General features: G+C 41.3%; 1 protein-coding gene across 1 annotated transcript in view; it reads left to right on the plus strand.

The window, feature by feature from the left end:
• LOC138807848 (protein FAM114A2-like) overlaps positions 1-14,465 on the plus strand; it is a 147,705-nt gene that overhangs the window by 99,662 nt on the left and 33,578 nt on the right. Inside the window, exons 13-14 of the mRNA XM_069993635.1 lie at positions 6,432-6,627; positions 7,930-8,022. The gene's annotated coding sequence lies outside the window, so the exon portion shown is untranslated. The remainder of the gene's footprint in view (positions 1-6,431; positions 6,628-7,929; positions 8,023-14,465) is intronic.

Consider the following 14,465-nt stretch of genomic DNA (forward strand, 5'->3'; position numbering starts at 1 on the left):
CAATTCATCATAAAATACCCAGAAAACTTAGGAAACCATTAAATAATGCAAATTTACTTTCACCTACCTGTTATTTATTTATGTTTGCTGAGAGATGATGAATTTATTGAGAGTAGAGTATCTACATTCCTTCTACTAATAATATTAACAGTATAAACAATATAAACTCTTTGTCTTCCATCCTAACACATTCCAGATGATCTTTTATTTTCTTTTTTGGTCGGTTCTGGGGCCTGAACTCTGGGCTTGGGTGCTGTCCCTCAAGTCTTCAGCGTAGGGCTAGCACTCTACCACTTGAACCACAGTGTCACTTCCGGCTTTTTCTACTTACGTGGTACTGAGGAATTGAACCCAGGGCCTCATGCATGCAAGGCAAGTACTGTACCACTGAGCCACCTTGCCAGCCCCTCTAAATGATTTTTACTCATGTAGATTCAAATTTAGATGGTGATGACCAAAGTATAGAGATTACCATTGTTTCCTGTTTCAGAGTATGTCCTAATCTCATATGAAGTTAAATGAATTACATTTCTACAATGATATATTTTGTATGTATTACATATAATGCATGCATTACACATAGTATACAACACACACACACACACACACACACACACACACACACACACACACACACGTATACATACAGCTTAACTCCAAGGTATCTTAAAGTTGCCTTCTGATTTCATGCCTCGTGATTCTTTTTCTCCCCGGTATTTTAATGGCTCCAGGCAACTAGTATCATGTATACCTTTTAGCTTTCTCATGGATTGTTTTTATACGTTTGAACACTCTTTCTGGCATTTTCACCTGTCAGTCTGATGTACGTCTCATGGCAGGCATTTGCAGATAACTATGGGGCTAATCAGGTTAACATAAATTAGTGAATTGAATTCGAGTGCCAATTTTGAGGTGCAGGAGCATTGCCTAAAAGGACCAGTAGCTATTTGGCATGAAGTAGTTATTAAACAGTGACTATAGAGCCTTTGTTGCTAGATCTTTCAGTTTTCAAGGGAAATTGGACACTTGCACTTTTGTATGAAGACTGGTTTTTAAACATGGAACTCATTTAAAAGTTTAGGCACTATATAGATAAATTAAAAACATCTCTAGGCTAGATTTGACACTCCAAGCTCTAGACATGTGTTTGGTTCTTTGTGTATGAATCATGTCTCCTGATTCAAATGGGTGTTTTCCTTTCTGTTAGCATTTTTGGTATGTATCTTAATTATAGTAGTGTGCTGGTCTTTCTGCCTTAGTTGTTAATATGTTTATAAAATCTGTTTGAAACACATATTGGCTCTTTCCTACATGTAGTCCATCTCTCTATAAAATAGGTTTATACATACCTGTGTGTATGGGTGAAGGAGGGTGAAAGAGAAAGAGAGAGAGCACAAGAGAAGAGGGTAAAGGAAAGGGGAGGAAATACATTTATTCTCTCATGCTATTTGATTCTCCTCTTCTTCTGGAAGGAATTAGATTGGGTAATTGAATTGCTGCTTAAAAGTTGATCTGAGGTGCAGGGAATGTGGTTTAGTGATAGTGCTTGCCTACAATGCATGAAACCCATTGTTCAGTTCCTCAATACCACATACACAGAAAAATCCAGAAGTGAGGCTGTCTCTCAAGGGTTAAAGTGCGAGCCTTGAGCAAAAAAAGCTCCAGGACAGTGCCTAGGCCTTGAGTTCCAGTTCCAGGACTAGCAAAAATAAATGTTAAACTAGGAATTCAATGGATTTAGCCAAATGGTGGAGCTCTTCCCTTTATGTGTGGGGTCCTAAGTTCTATCGCTAGCACTGTAAAAAAAAAAAAGTAAATATAAAATATAAGTCAATCGTCATCTCTTTTGTCACATCAAATGTTCCAATACTAACAGAATTTTGGTATATTTATGATGAATATTTTAAATAATAGCAAAAGGCCCAGAATAGTGTTTTATATTTATAATCCTAGACACTCCAGAGAAGGAGATAGGAGGATTAAGGTTTAAGAGCAGACCAAACAAAAAGTTAGTGTTTCAGAGATAGCAAGCATGGTAGTGTATGCCTGTAATCTCAGGTACTTGAGAGGCAGAGGTAAGAAATTCATGGTCTGAGGCTTGCCTAGACAAATTGAGAAACCCTATCTAAAAAACAAAAGCAAAAGGATTAGGGACATCTTTTATTCCCTAGGGCCACCACTACAAATAGGAAACAAAGCCCTAAAAAACTGTTCTGACAGAAATGTTTTTGGATAGATTAAATCTCTGGAAGAGTTTTAGTAGGAAGTGATTACTAAAGATTTTAAAGGATAGTCAGTAAAAGGGGAAATAGCTAATGAACCTCCTCACAATGAAAAACTTGCTCAGGGAAAGACTCTAGGAAGACAGGAAAAAGATAAACTATAAACTAGCGTGAAATATTTGCAAGCCATAAAGTAGAGGAATTAAATCTCCAATAAACAGTGTTCTCAAGTCTCTGTAGTACATAATTGTAGAGAGCTGCGAGAGGCCGCACCTGGAAGATGGTGCCGGCTTCCGCCCTCCCCCTTCCCGATGGCGAGTGCTCTCTGTGTAAACAACTCCTGATATGGCTAAGGCAAAGAATCTGGCTTGCTTCTCGCAGCTCTCTACAGTTCCCCCTTTTTTGTTTAAAGAACACAGATGAGAACAGAGGTCTGATCCCTGTTGTGCAATTGCAAGGACTGCATACAAGCCTTCTCCCAGAGGGCACCTTCTCTAGGGATGACTCAGCCTGTCCATTGATTCGTTTTTCACAAGGACGGGAAAAGGCGAATCGAACCCGTGTGCAATCAAACATGCTCTCCTCGAGGGCAAAACTCATGCCTCTCGACTGCAGTACTTTGGCTTTGCAATCTGTGTTCATTGTTTTAGGGTGGCAAGCCACGCTTAGGGGGACTGACCTGCTCCAATGACTGTAAAGGCTTGGATAATCATGGCTGCACTGCGACGCTGAGAACCTCTAGTTTGGCAAATGCACCACAGACATACCAAGGAGGCTAACACCAGAAGGCCTATCAGGGCTCCCAAACCCGCCCCCTCCTTGAGATGAATCATAGCAGCGGAGATCCATGAAGATAACCCCTCCGCCAATCCAGCATCCACTCGGGTCGAGTTCACCATGACGATGGCAACCCTGAGCTGTTCCATCAGGCTGTCGAACTCCCCAGTTCAATTACCTAAAAGATAACTAAACAACTGTTTAGACAAATTTGCAGCATTTTTTGAATAGGTTTTTTTCCTGGGCCTGAACTCTGGGTCTGGGCGCTGTCCCTCAGCTCTTCAGCTCAAGGCCAGCGCTCTACCACTTGAGTCACAGCGTCACTTCCGGCTTTTTTCATTTTGCTTATGTGGTACTGAGGAATTGAACCCAGGGCCTCAGGCATGCAAAGCAAGCACTCTACCACTGAGCCACCTTCCCAGCCCCCATTCTTCTGGGTTAATTGCACCACAGCAGCAGCTAATCCAGCATTAATTAGTGGTCCGCCCAGCTCTCTGCAAACTCTCATCCATGCTTCTAGTCCCCTATTCTTATATGGGGTTATGGCGGCTCTGCATTCCTTAGTGCACTGCTCGTAAACAAGCTGTTTAATTAATGGCATGGCTGCATCTGGGTCACCAAAAATTCTGCCAGCAGCCTCGACCATAAGGGCAACAAAGTCCGAAAACGGCTCCGTAGAGCCCTGCAGGATTTTGGTGAGATTGCCACTCACCTCGCCTTTATTTGGTAAGGCCTTCCATGCCTTTATGCCAATTTTATTGATTTGTTCATAAACTTGAACCGGGTAGCCTATCTGCTGATTGGCGAATCTCCCCTGTCCAAGCAGCATATCTCTGTCCCAAGCTGGGTTTCCCCCAGCCTGATTGGCCACAGCCTCTTCACTAGCAAATTCAATCAAAAAGGCCTTCCAATCTAAATACTGACCTGGGCTCAAACAAGCTCGTGCGAGCCCACTCCAATCACTGGGTGTCATGCAGTGTCTGTTTAGGGCCTCTACCTGGGCTACAGTAAAGGAGGCTGTGATTCCATATGTCCGCACAGACTCAGCTAAAGATTTTATCACCTTAAAATCTAAGGGTTCATAATACCGCTGTCCCTGTGGATCCTGAAATATTGGACAGGCTAGATGTAACTCGGTTCTGACCGCTTTCCACACGCCTGGGCTGAAAGAACAGCCGGGGCTGCCACTTCCAGGGTCCTCCCCATAGAGCGGAGGGGCCGAAGGTGTGGGGCGGGGCATGGAGGGCGTGCATTCGTCTTTATCTGGGTCCTCTCTCTCCTTCCCTTTCCTCCTCTTTCTTATCTTTGTTTTTTCTATTTGTTCTATGAGTGATTGTAGTTCCTCTGAGTCTGTAGACTCAGAGGTCTCTAGTTCGGCAAAATCAGGGTATGACCCCCCCCCGCTCTCCTCCTTTTCGCTGTCTGCCCTTTCTGATCTTTCTTCCTGCAGCATTTCTAAGGCGGCCTGACCATTCTCTACCGCCTCACTGCAACGCTGGTCCTCGAGACAGCCTCTTATCAGTTTCCATATTGGTCTCACTCCGCTCTTAAGCGTTCCTTGTTCAGAGGCAAAATCTAGGTCCCTCACTAGTTTCTCCCAAGAGGCCACCGTGAGGCTTCCAGAGACAGCGAACCATGGGGCAACGGTGTCACATTCATTCAAAAATCTCTCTAAAGTACTCTTTTATTTTTAACTTTTTTGAGTGCAGTAGCTCATTGAGAGCCAAAAAAATTGGGTGCGAAAAAGAAGCGCCCATGTTTTAAACATTTAAAGCTGGTAAACAAACTTTTACTTTCACTTTTGGCTACTCTATTGACTAGCCCCGGGTTCTCACTCTCTCTTTATCTACCGAGAAGAGCAAAAATCCCCCCACTCTTGTGGTGGATTCCCCTTTTACCTGGGAACTTACTCCCCGCTCTTGTGGCGGATTCCCCTTTTACCTGGGAACTTACTCCCCGCTCTTGTGGCGGATTCCCCTTTTACCTGGGAACTTACTCCCCGCTCTTGTGGCGGATTCCCCTTTTACCTGGGGACTTACCCCCGCTTTTGTCGCGGATTCCCCTTTTACCTGGGGACTTACCGGTGCACCACCCTGACCGCAGAGAGTTCTGAGTCCTCATTGGGGTTATGGCTGATTCCCCGTACGGGCCACCACGTGTCGCTACCGCCTCGACCAGCAAGGAGACTCGAAACCGGACTCTTCTCTCTGCCGTGTATTCAGGACCTTTTTTTAATCTTGTGACCCCAACCCCGGGGAGAATTCCCCACAGCCTTAAGTACCCGCTGGGTAGCCAACCCTGATACGCCACGTGGGAACCGCCAATAGGTTCAGGTGCGCGGAAGCAAGCCAGATTCTTTGCCTTAGCCATGTCAGGAGTTGTTTACCACGAGAGCACTCGCCATCGGGAAGGCGGAGGGCGGAAGCCGGCACCATCTTCCAGGTGCGGCTTCTCGCAGCTCTCTACACATAATGATAAAAACCAAACCAGAATGATTGGATAATGACCAAAAGATACAAATAAATGTTTCACTCTCAGCAAATAAGCATATAAAAGGATGCGTTGGTCCCAACCATTAGAGGAATGCAATTTAAAATGCTCAGTGAGGTACCACTACATACCTATCTGAATGGTTCAATCAAAATAGTGACAACACAAGGTTGATCAGAATTCAGGGGAACTTGATTATTCATACATTGCCACTTGGAAAATGAAGTGATAGTTTACATGGGAAAAGAATAGAACAATACCTTGTTTTGGGACAGACCTGTGGATTGAGCTCAGTGCCATGGCACTATCCTTGAGCTTTTTTGCTCAAGGCTAGCGCTCTACCACTTGACCCACAGTGCCAGTTTCCGTGCATGTGGTACTGAGGAATCAAACCCAGGGCTTCATGCATGCTAGGCAAGCTTTCTACTGCTAAGGCACATGTCCAGCCTAACAGGAACATTTAAAACTAAACTGAGTAGCTCAAGAGAAAGCTTAGGTTCCCATAAACACCTATACATAAGGTTTCTGAATCGTCTTATTTCTGTGATAGTCCCAAAGTACATTTATACCAAGGACTATTCAGAAACAATAAAAAAAAGTCTTAATACAATAAAAGTGGGTCTGGAGGGACTTAAATGCTGTGTAAAAAATTCTTAACAAGTGGCATGCTATGTAATTTCATCTATACTTCTTGAAGTGAAAAAGGTTCAGTTGAAATCTGTTGAAATCTGAAGATTGGTGGATTCTGCCACAATGAATTATGCTTCAATTATGGAAGCTGTTACTAGGAGAACCTGGGGGAAGATCTGTGGGATCTTGTCTGTATTAATTTACTAATGTTCCTGCCTGTGACTCTGTGAAAGTGTAAAAAGATTTACACAAATAATGTATACTAAAAAGGCTGACCTCAATCACTTTTTTCCCTTGGGCTTTCTGATAAAGATGATCCTTGAGTCTCCAGTGATAACTGAAGATGGAAACTGGGAGTCAGTGGAGAATTCTGAGTCTGTGAAGAGTAATGAATCTGTTGACCAACATGCCAATCAAGAAAGTTAATGGAAGCTGTAGTGCCCAGTTGAAAAGACCAGATGTTGGGTCTTCCAGGGACCCTGAGACTTCAGAAGTTCTCCCTTTTCAGGTATTACAGACAGCCACTGACTAGAATCTCTATTTTTTTTTTTTTGTGGGTCATGGGGCTTTGAGCTCTGGGCTTGGGCGCTGTCCCTGTGCTCTTCAGCTTAAGGTGAGCACTCTACCACTTGAACCACAGCACCACTTCCGGTTTTTCTAATGGTTTATTGGAGATAAGAGTCTCATGGACTTTCCTGCCTGGGCTGGCTTTGAACTGTGATCTTCAGATCTCAGATACTCAGCCTCCTGAGTAGCTAGGAAAACAGGTGTGAGCCTCTGGTGCCCAGCTAGAATCTCTATAAAATATTGGGATTTAAAAATATTGGGGTTAACCTGGTACCCCTGGCTCAGACCTGTAATCCTAGCTCCTGAGGATGCTTAGGTCCAGATGAAATGGAGATTCAATTTCCAACTAAATTCCAGCAAAATGCTACACTAGAGGTATGGCTCAAGTGGTAGAATGCCAGTCATGAGCAAGCAAACCAAACGTGTGAGGCCCTGGTACAAGGAAAAAGAAGTTGGGGTTAACAGACTCAAGCTCAATGCTAATTTAGGATTGAAGTTCTTTACTTGTTTTTACAACCATAAATAATAGTTTTTCAGTTCTATAAATGCCATCAGCAGTGATTACCTTTGCTGCATGGTGCCTACATGATGAAAACATGCAAGTGTCTGTCAGTCAAGCAGTGCATTAAGCAAATATTATTTGGTTCCCCATACTTTGGCTAATAATTAGATAACTTACGTATATTATACTTTTTCATACTTTCTTGTGTCTTCCCTCCCCCGCTCATTTACTAGGACAGTAGGAAACTTTCCAAAGATATATCCCAGGCCAGCTGGGGATATTGGGGAAGCTGGGGCAACTCCTTGCTCTCCTCAGGCTCAGCTACAGTAGCCACTGTGTGTAAGATCATCAGTCATTTCATTACTGTGTGTGTTTATATTGTTACAAGGGACTTTGTTAATAAATCTCCTTCTACATTTGTTCAAGGGATTTAATTGTTTGAAGACAAGTGATCATGAGATAGATGATAGACATCGCAAGTAGAATTGGTAGCATTTTCTTATTAGAATGAAGTCTAGGAATTGCTATAAATGCCTGTTCTTTAGTGATGATGTATCAGAGTTTTTGTATAAAAAATATTATACTAAGGAGATATTTCCAAGGACTAATAACCCTAATTGTTAAAACTAAACTGTCTTATAGCTATCATGATTTTAGATGAATGGACTTTGATATTACATTTTTGAAATTTATTTTGTTTAGTTTGGTAATAAAGAGCAACCCATTATGATTTTTCTCTAGGACAAGATACTTCAAATATCATTGAAAAGGCAGAGACTTCCCTTGGGATCCCTAGTCCCAGTGAGATTTCCGCCGAAGTCAAACATGCTGGAGGTCTGTATATGGAAACATTAAGTCCTAGGATACTTTGGATTCAGTAGCTAGCTTGTGCATTTTTGATACTAAGGACATGGGGATATTCTACAGGTGTGGTGTGTTGTCTTGTGAATCCAGCTGCCAGTTAGAGATCTGTGTCTTATAACTGCTCATATCCCTCTACTCTGCATCTGAACTAATTTCAAGGACTGCTACATATTAAAATTATATTGTTATATATGTTGAATATAAGAATTGCTTAGCACTTTGCTTGGCAACCAAGGCTAGGTGAATTTAAATCTGTCACGACCAAAAAGTATTTTTGTTCATTTAGGGCTATTTTTTGCTTTTTGTTTTTTGGTTGTTTGATTGTTTTTCTGCCTTTTGTTTTCTGATAACTGGGCATTGAACCCAGGATGTTGCACTAGCTAAGCAAGTGTTTTGCCATTGAGCTGAGGTACATTCTAGCCTTTTTTCTATTTTTTTTTTTTTTTTTTGCATTTTCTTGATCTACTGAGGGGCGTCTGAGTTGGTTCCATATCTTAGCTATGGTAAATAATGCTGCAGTAAACATAGTTGTGCTGGTAGCTTTAGGATGGTCTTGTTTGTGATCATTTGAGTATATGCCCAAAAGTAGGATTGCTGGGTCATAGGGGAGCTCTATGTAGTCTTTTGAGGAACCTCTATACTACTTTCCAAAGTGGTTGAACAAGTTTACACTCCCACTAACAATGCAGTAGGGTTCTGCACATATCCCCTCCAGCACCTGTTGTTATTAGAGTTCTTTATTCTAGCCATTCTAACTGGGGTGAGGTAGTATCTCAATGTTGTTTTGATTTGCCTTTTTTTTCATGACTACGGGGGTTGAGCATTTCTTCATGTGTCTATTGGCCATTCTTATTTCCTCTTCAGAGAAGTTTCTCTTTAAGTCTTTAGCCCACTTATTTATTGGGCAGTTGTTTCTTTGAGGATTTGTTGTTGGAGGATTTGATTTTTTGAGTTCCAGGTATGTTTTAGATATGAGACCCTTATCTGTTGTATGGCTAGTGAAGTACTTCTCCCAATCAGTGGGCTTTCTATTGATCTTGCTAACTATGTCCTTTGCCATGCAAGAAGCTCTGCAATTTCATGCAATCCTATTTGTCCAATCTTTCTTTGCTTTGTTGTGTTTCTGGGTCTCTTTTAAGAAAAATTTGGCCTGTGCCAAGGTTTATTCTTGAAAGTTTGTAATGATCAAAAGGAAACCTGCACTTCTAATCCATATGGAAAAGTTTTGAAGACCAGTCTGTTTTCTTCATCTCTCATAGCCCTTATTGTTTCTCATTTAATACTCTTTACTCATCTCTATCATTTTTTCTCTAGAAGCAGATTTATTCTACCTGTCTTTCTCCAACTTCAGAGTTATATTTTGTCTTGGCATACACCTATCAGATACTAATAGGTTCCACTATCACTACTTGTGAATACCTAAGAGAGAACTGGATTGACCTACTTTCGGGTCCATAGTGCATGGGTCAGTAGAATGGAGAGATAACTTCATCGGACATGGCAAATTACTCCATATATGAGGCACTGTTCTTAATGATGCTTGCATAAGTGAGGCTACTTTGTCTGTGACTAACACACTATGTGTTTAAAAATGAGTTTATTTTTCTCCCTGAAGAACTCTACAAATAGAGTATTGCATGTTATTTTGGTGAATGTAGGGTCCTGGTATCTTCACTTTTATTTGTTGGGTTCTTTATAATTTTGTAATTGTTGTCAGATCATGCTGTGAGTGCAGGTATGGTATTCTCAAACAGATAAGCTCAAATTCAGGAGTTACAGAGACAGGAAGTTTCATTTCTCCTCATGCTCCCAGCAGCTTGAATGGTTTAATGTCTAACTCTGATGCTTTGAGATGTTGGAAGATTAAAGTGTTGGCATTTTCAGAAATTTTTATCAGGAATTGCTTTTAGTGGGCAAGGAAAACAGGAGTTAGAAGTATGTTTGGATAGTAAACAGCAGTGATTTTATAAGACTTGAAGGATATTTGTCATTCAGAGCCAGCCATGTTTTAGAAGGGGAATAAAAATTATGGAGAACCCTGGGAAGAGTGGCTAGTATTAATGTCTTAAAAAGTTAGAGAGTTAATGGATCATGAATATGAAAATCTAAGGAAAGGTGATAGGGAGAATACACCTTTTTTATACCTTTGAAGACTAGCATGGAGAACAGAATTTAGGTTGTGTTTACTTGTGTCTCATGAGTAGAGAACTCCCACTACTCAGTGGAAGTTTTATGGACTTAGATTTTAGTTGAATATTAAGTGTACCAGAATAGAATGGGTGGCTTTTTCATCCTAACGTCTTTCTCATCTTCTAAAATTTCTAAGCATTAATTTCACTGTGAAGGAAAGTATACTGGCGATGGGTTTTTTTTAGAAGTTTGAGATAAAACATACCAATGAAATCACTTGGTCATCTTTTTTGCAATTTTGTCATGTTCCTTTAAGGATGTTGTCTTCTGCTTTCTCTGTGTGTGTGTGTGTGTGTGTGTGTGTGTGTGTGTGTGTGTGTGTGTGTGTGTGTGTGTGTGTGTGTGTGTGTGTGTGTGTGTGTGTGTGTGTGTGTGTGTGTGTGTGTGTGTGTGTGTGTGTGTGTGTGTGTGTGTGTGTGTGTGTGTGTGTGTGTGTGTGTGTGTGTGTGTGTGTGTGTGTGTGTGTGTTTAGTGTTCCTGGAGCTTGAAGTCAGGGCCTGGGTGCTGTTCCTGACCTTTTTGCTCAAGGCTGAGTAGCTAGGATTATGGTTGTCAGCTACCGGTGCCCGGCCTCTTTCTTTTTTAATGTGTATGTTCTGGCACTGGAGCTTGAATTCCGTCTTCACAGTCTACCTTGTCTCCCTCCTCCACAGCTGGCACTTGAACCCTGCCTCTGGTTTTTGCGGGATAAATAAATGGAGATGAAAGTCTCACAGACTCTTCTGCCCTGGTGGCTTTCCATTGTGATCTTTAGATCTCAGCCCAGAGTAGCTAGGACCATAGGCATGAGTCACCAGTGACCCTGTCCTGCTTTCCCAATTCAGATTCATACTTAAAAACTTTTTAACTGTTATTAAAAGATACTGGTTACAGTTATAGAAGTTGGGTAAATAATACATTTCTTTTTTATCAGTCATGGACATGAACTCTGGGCCTGGGCGCTGCCTCTCACCTCTAGAGCTCAAGGCTAGTTAATGCTCTACTACTTGAGCCACAATGCCACTTCTAGTTTTCTGATGGTTTATTGGAGATAAGAGTCTCACAGACTGGCATTGAAGCACAATCCTCGGATCTCAGCTTCCTGAATAGCTAGGATTACAGGTGTGAGCCACTGGTGCCTTGCTATGAGTACATTTCTTTTTGGACAGTGTCACCATTTCCTTCTCTGTTAGGCTTGTTTAGAGGGAGTCTAGTGTGGCCTTCAATCTTTTTGTAATTTTTTATTTTTTTATTGTGATTGATTACATAATTTCCCAAATTTCACAGTATTGTGGGATAGTGATGCTGTTAAAGTCACAAACACATTCTAACTTTCCTGGAGCAAATTGTCTATTATGGTCTATAACATTTATGAGTTCTATGACCTTTGTGATACAGTTATTTCTTCCACATTGGGTGGTATGTACATTTCTTTTGTTTTGCATAGCATCAGCTGTTCCCTCTTTCCCATTTGTTCCCTCCCTCACATAGCTGTCATTAAGTTGCTTAGTTCATTTTGGTCAATGTCCTGTGCAGATGATGGGTCCTGCTGTTGTATGTTTTCCCCTGATTCCCTCTAGTTCTGTGTCATCTTCCTGGTTCCCCTCTGGTGTACACATATATACCATACATGTGATCAGCAGCATGGAGTTATTTAGTAGTGGTTTGACCAGATGAGTGGAAGTTCTTTGTTTCTTAAGTCTTGTTAATTTTGTCGTATCACCTAACATTTTGGATTTAACATCCACTTATCAGGGAGACCATATACCATTTGTCTCTTTGCTTTAGGCTTACCTCACTCAACATGCTTTCTTCTAGCTCCATCCATTTCCCTGCAAATGTCATTATTTTGTCATTTCTAATGGCTACATAATATTCCATTGTGTATAGATACCACAATTTTTGGATCCATTCATCTGTGGTGGGACATCTGAGTTGTTTCCATATCCTAGCTATTGTGAACAGTGCTGCAATAAACTGGAGGTGCATCTGTCTTGTATACTGGTTCCTGTTGTTCTGGATAGATGCCTAGAAGTGGTATGACTGTGTCATAATGGAGGTCAATATTTAGCTTTCTGAGGACCCTCCAGATTGCTTTCCAAAGTGGTTGCATAAGTGTACATTCCCACTAGCAGTGTAATAGGGTTCCTCTTTCTCCGCATCGCCTCTAGCATTTGTCATTGCCTGACTTGTGGATGTGGGACATTCTGACTGGGGTAAGGTGGTATCTCAGGGTTGTCATTATTTGCATTTCCTTCACCACCAGGGATGGTGAACATTCCCTCATGTGTTTCTTTGCCATTTTTTTTTTTTGGGTCCGGTTGTGGGGCCTGAACTCAGGGCCTGGGCGCTGTCCCTCAGCTCTTCAGCTCAGGGCTGGCGCTCTACCACTTGAGCCACAGTGCCACTCCCGGCTTTTTTCTTCTTGCTTATATGGTGCTGAGGAATTGAACCCAGGGCCTCAGGCTTGCTAGGCAAGCGCTCTACCACTAAGCCACCTTCCCAGCCCTTCTTTGCCATTTTTATCTCTTCATCTGAGAAGTCTCTCTTTAGTTCACTTGCCCATTTAGTAATTGGTTTGTTAGGTTTGGGAGGGATTAGTTTCTTTTTGTTAATTTATTTTTTATTGTGAAAATACTGTACAGAGGGGTTACAATTACATGGGCAAGATAATGAGTACATTTCTTATCAAGCATTGTAGCCTTCTCCTTTGTTTCCCCTTCCCATCCCTTTCCATCCTCCCTCTGGCCCCCTCACCTAATCCTCCCCGCCACCCCCAAAGTTGTAAAGTTCATTTTTACATAACAAGTTGTACTTCTCATTGTTGCAATGGGCCCACCTGTATCCTCATTTAAACGACTTGTTTTTCCCCTTCCCCTGGGATTAGTTTCTTGAGTTCCCTGTATATACTGGATATTAAACCCTTGTTTGATATCTTGCTGTTAAATATTTTTCCCAATTAGTTGGTTGTCTTTTTAGCTTGGTTGCGATAGCTTTAGCTGTGCAGAAGCTTTTTATTTGAATGTAGTTCCATTTGTCGAGTCACTCTCCCAATTTGTTGTGACTCTGGGACTCTGTTCAGGAAGTTTCTTCCTGTGCCTATAAGTTCAAGTGTCTCTCCTACTCTGTCCTGCAGTAGTTTCAGAGATTCAGGTTTAATGTTAAGATCTTTAATCCATTTTGAGTTGATGTTGGTGCATGGTGGTAGGCTGGGGTCCACTTTTAGTCTTCTGCATGTGGCCGCCCACTTTTCCCAACACCAGTGGTTGAAGAAGCTTTGTTTCTTCCATTGTATGTCTTTTAGCCTTCAATCTTAAGGACTAGTTTATCTTTACTGCTGCGCCCTGATTCCTCTGAATTCACTCTTATTCCTCAGGTTTTCAGTGAAATCTGTTCACTTTGGTTGTTTAAAAAACCAGATGTTTCAGCATAGCTTGAGCTATGGGGATTGTGTTGCTTACTACTTATGCTAGTTCTTCTCCCAACTGTGTGATGTTACCTAGTGTTTGAACAGTGCATTACTCAGATAAAGACAAATCAACACATCTGTAGATTCTTGGAACATTTTACTTATATAGCTGCATCCTCTGAAGTTTTTTGACTTTAAAGTAGTAGCTGCTTCAGCCTTCCTTGATGCCAGACTTTATCCCTGACTTACATTGCCTGTGAGTGTTCTGTTGTCTGTAGGTTCTCCTCTGTGTGTTGGGGTTTGGAACTTTTCTCTAGGCAGAAAGCCCAGCTGTGGCGTTGACTTTGTTTCTCTTTTCTCCTGGACCAAAGTGTTTTTTTTTTTTTTTTTTGTCTTTTGTGTAGTATCTAAAAATAGTTCTTTCTTCTATTTTGTCTGGTTTTCTAGTTGCTGTATAGGAAGGCAAGTGTAGAACTTGAAAGCAAAAGTTCTCTCCATAATAGAGTGTTTGATATAATATAGTTAAATTACTTGGTGTACTAGTTGATCTAGTATAAGATTTTTAAAGGCAAACAGAACTAATTATTCTTGAAACATACTCATCTTTGTAATGTATATTGATTCCCATACTAAGAATCAGCATAGTCTTTTAGGACAAAGTTGAGCTATAATTTTCATACAGTAAAACTTTTTTCTGCAATATGACTTTGTGTTGAGAAATAATGGTTATGTTTATACTCTATAATGACAGTATATTGTGATGCACAGATACAGAATATTTTCTGTATTTGTATGGCTCACTGAGATATAAGAATATTTTCATTATCTGAGGGAG

Source organism: Dipodomys merriami, unplaced genomic scaffold (genome assembly GCF_024711535.1).
Source record: "Dipodomys merriami isolate MVZ:Mamm:240054 unplaced genomic scaffold, mDipMer1.0.p SCAF_437, whole genome shotgun sequence".
NCBI classification, from domain to species: Eukaryota; Metazoa; Chordata; class Mammalia; order Rodentia; family Heteromyidae; genus Dipodomys; species Dipodomys merriami.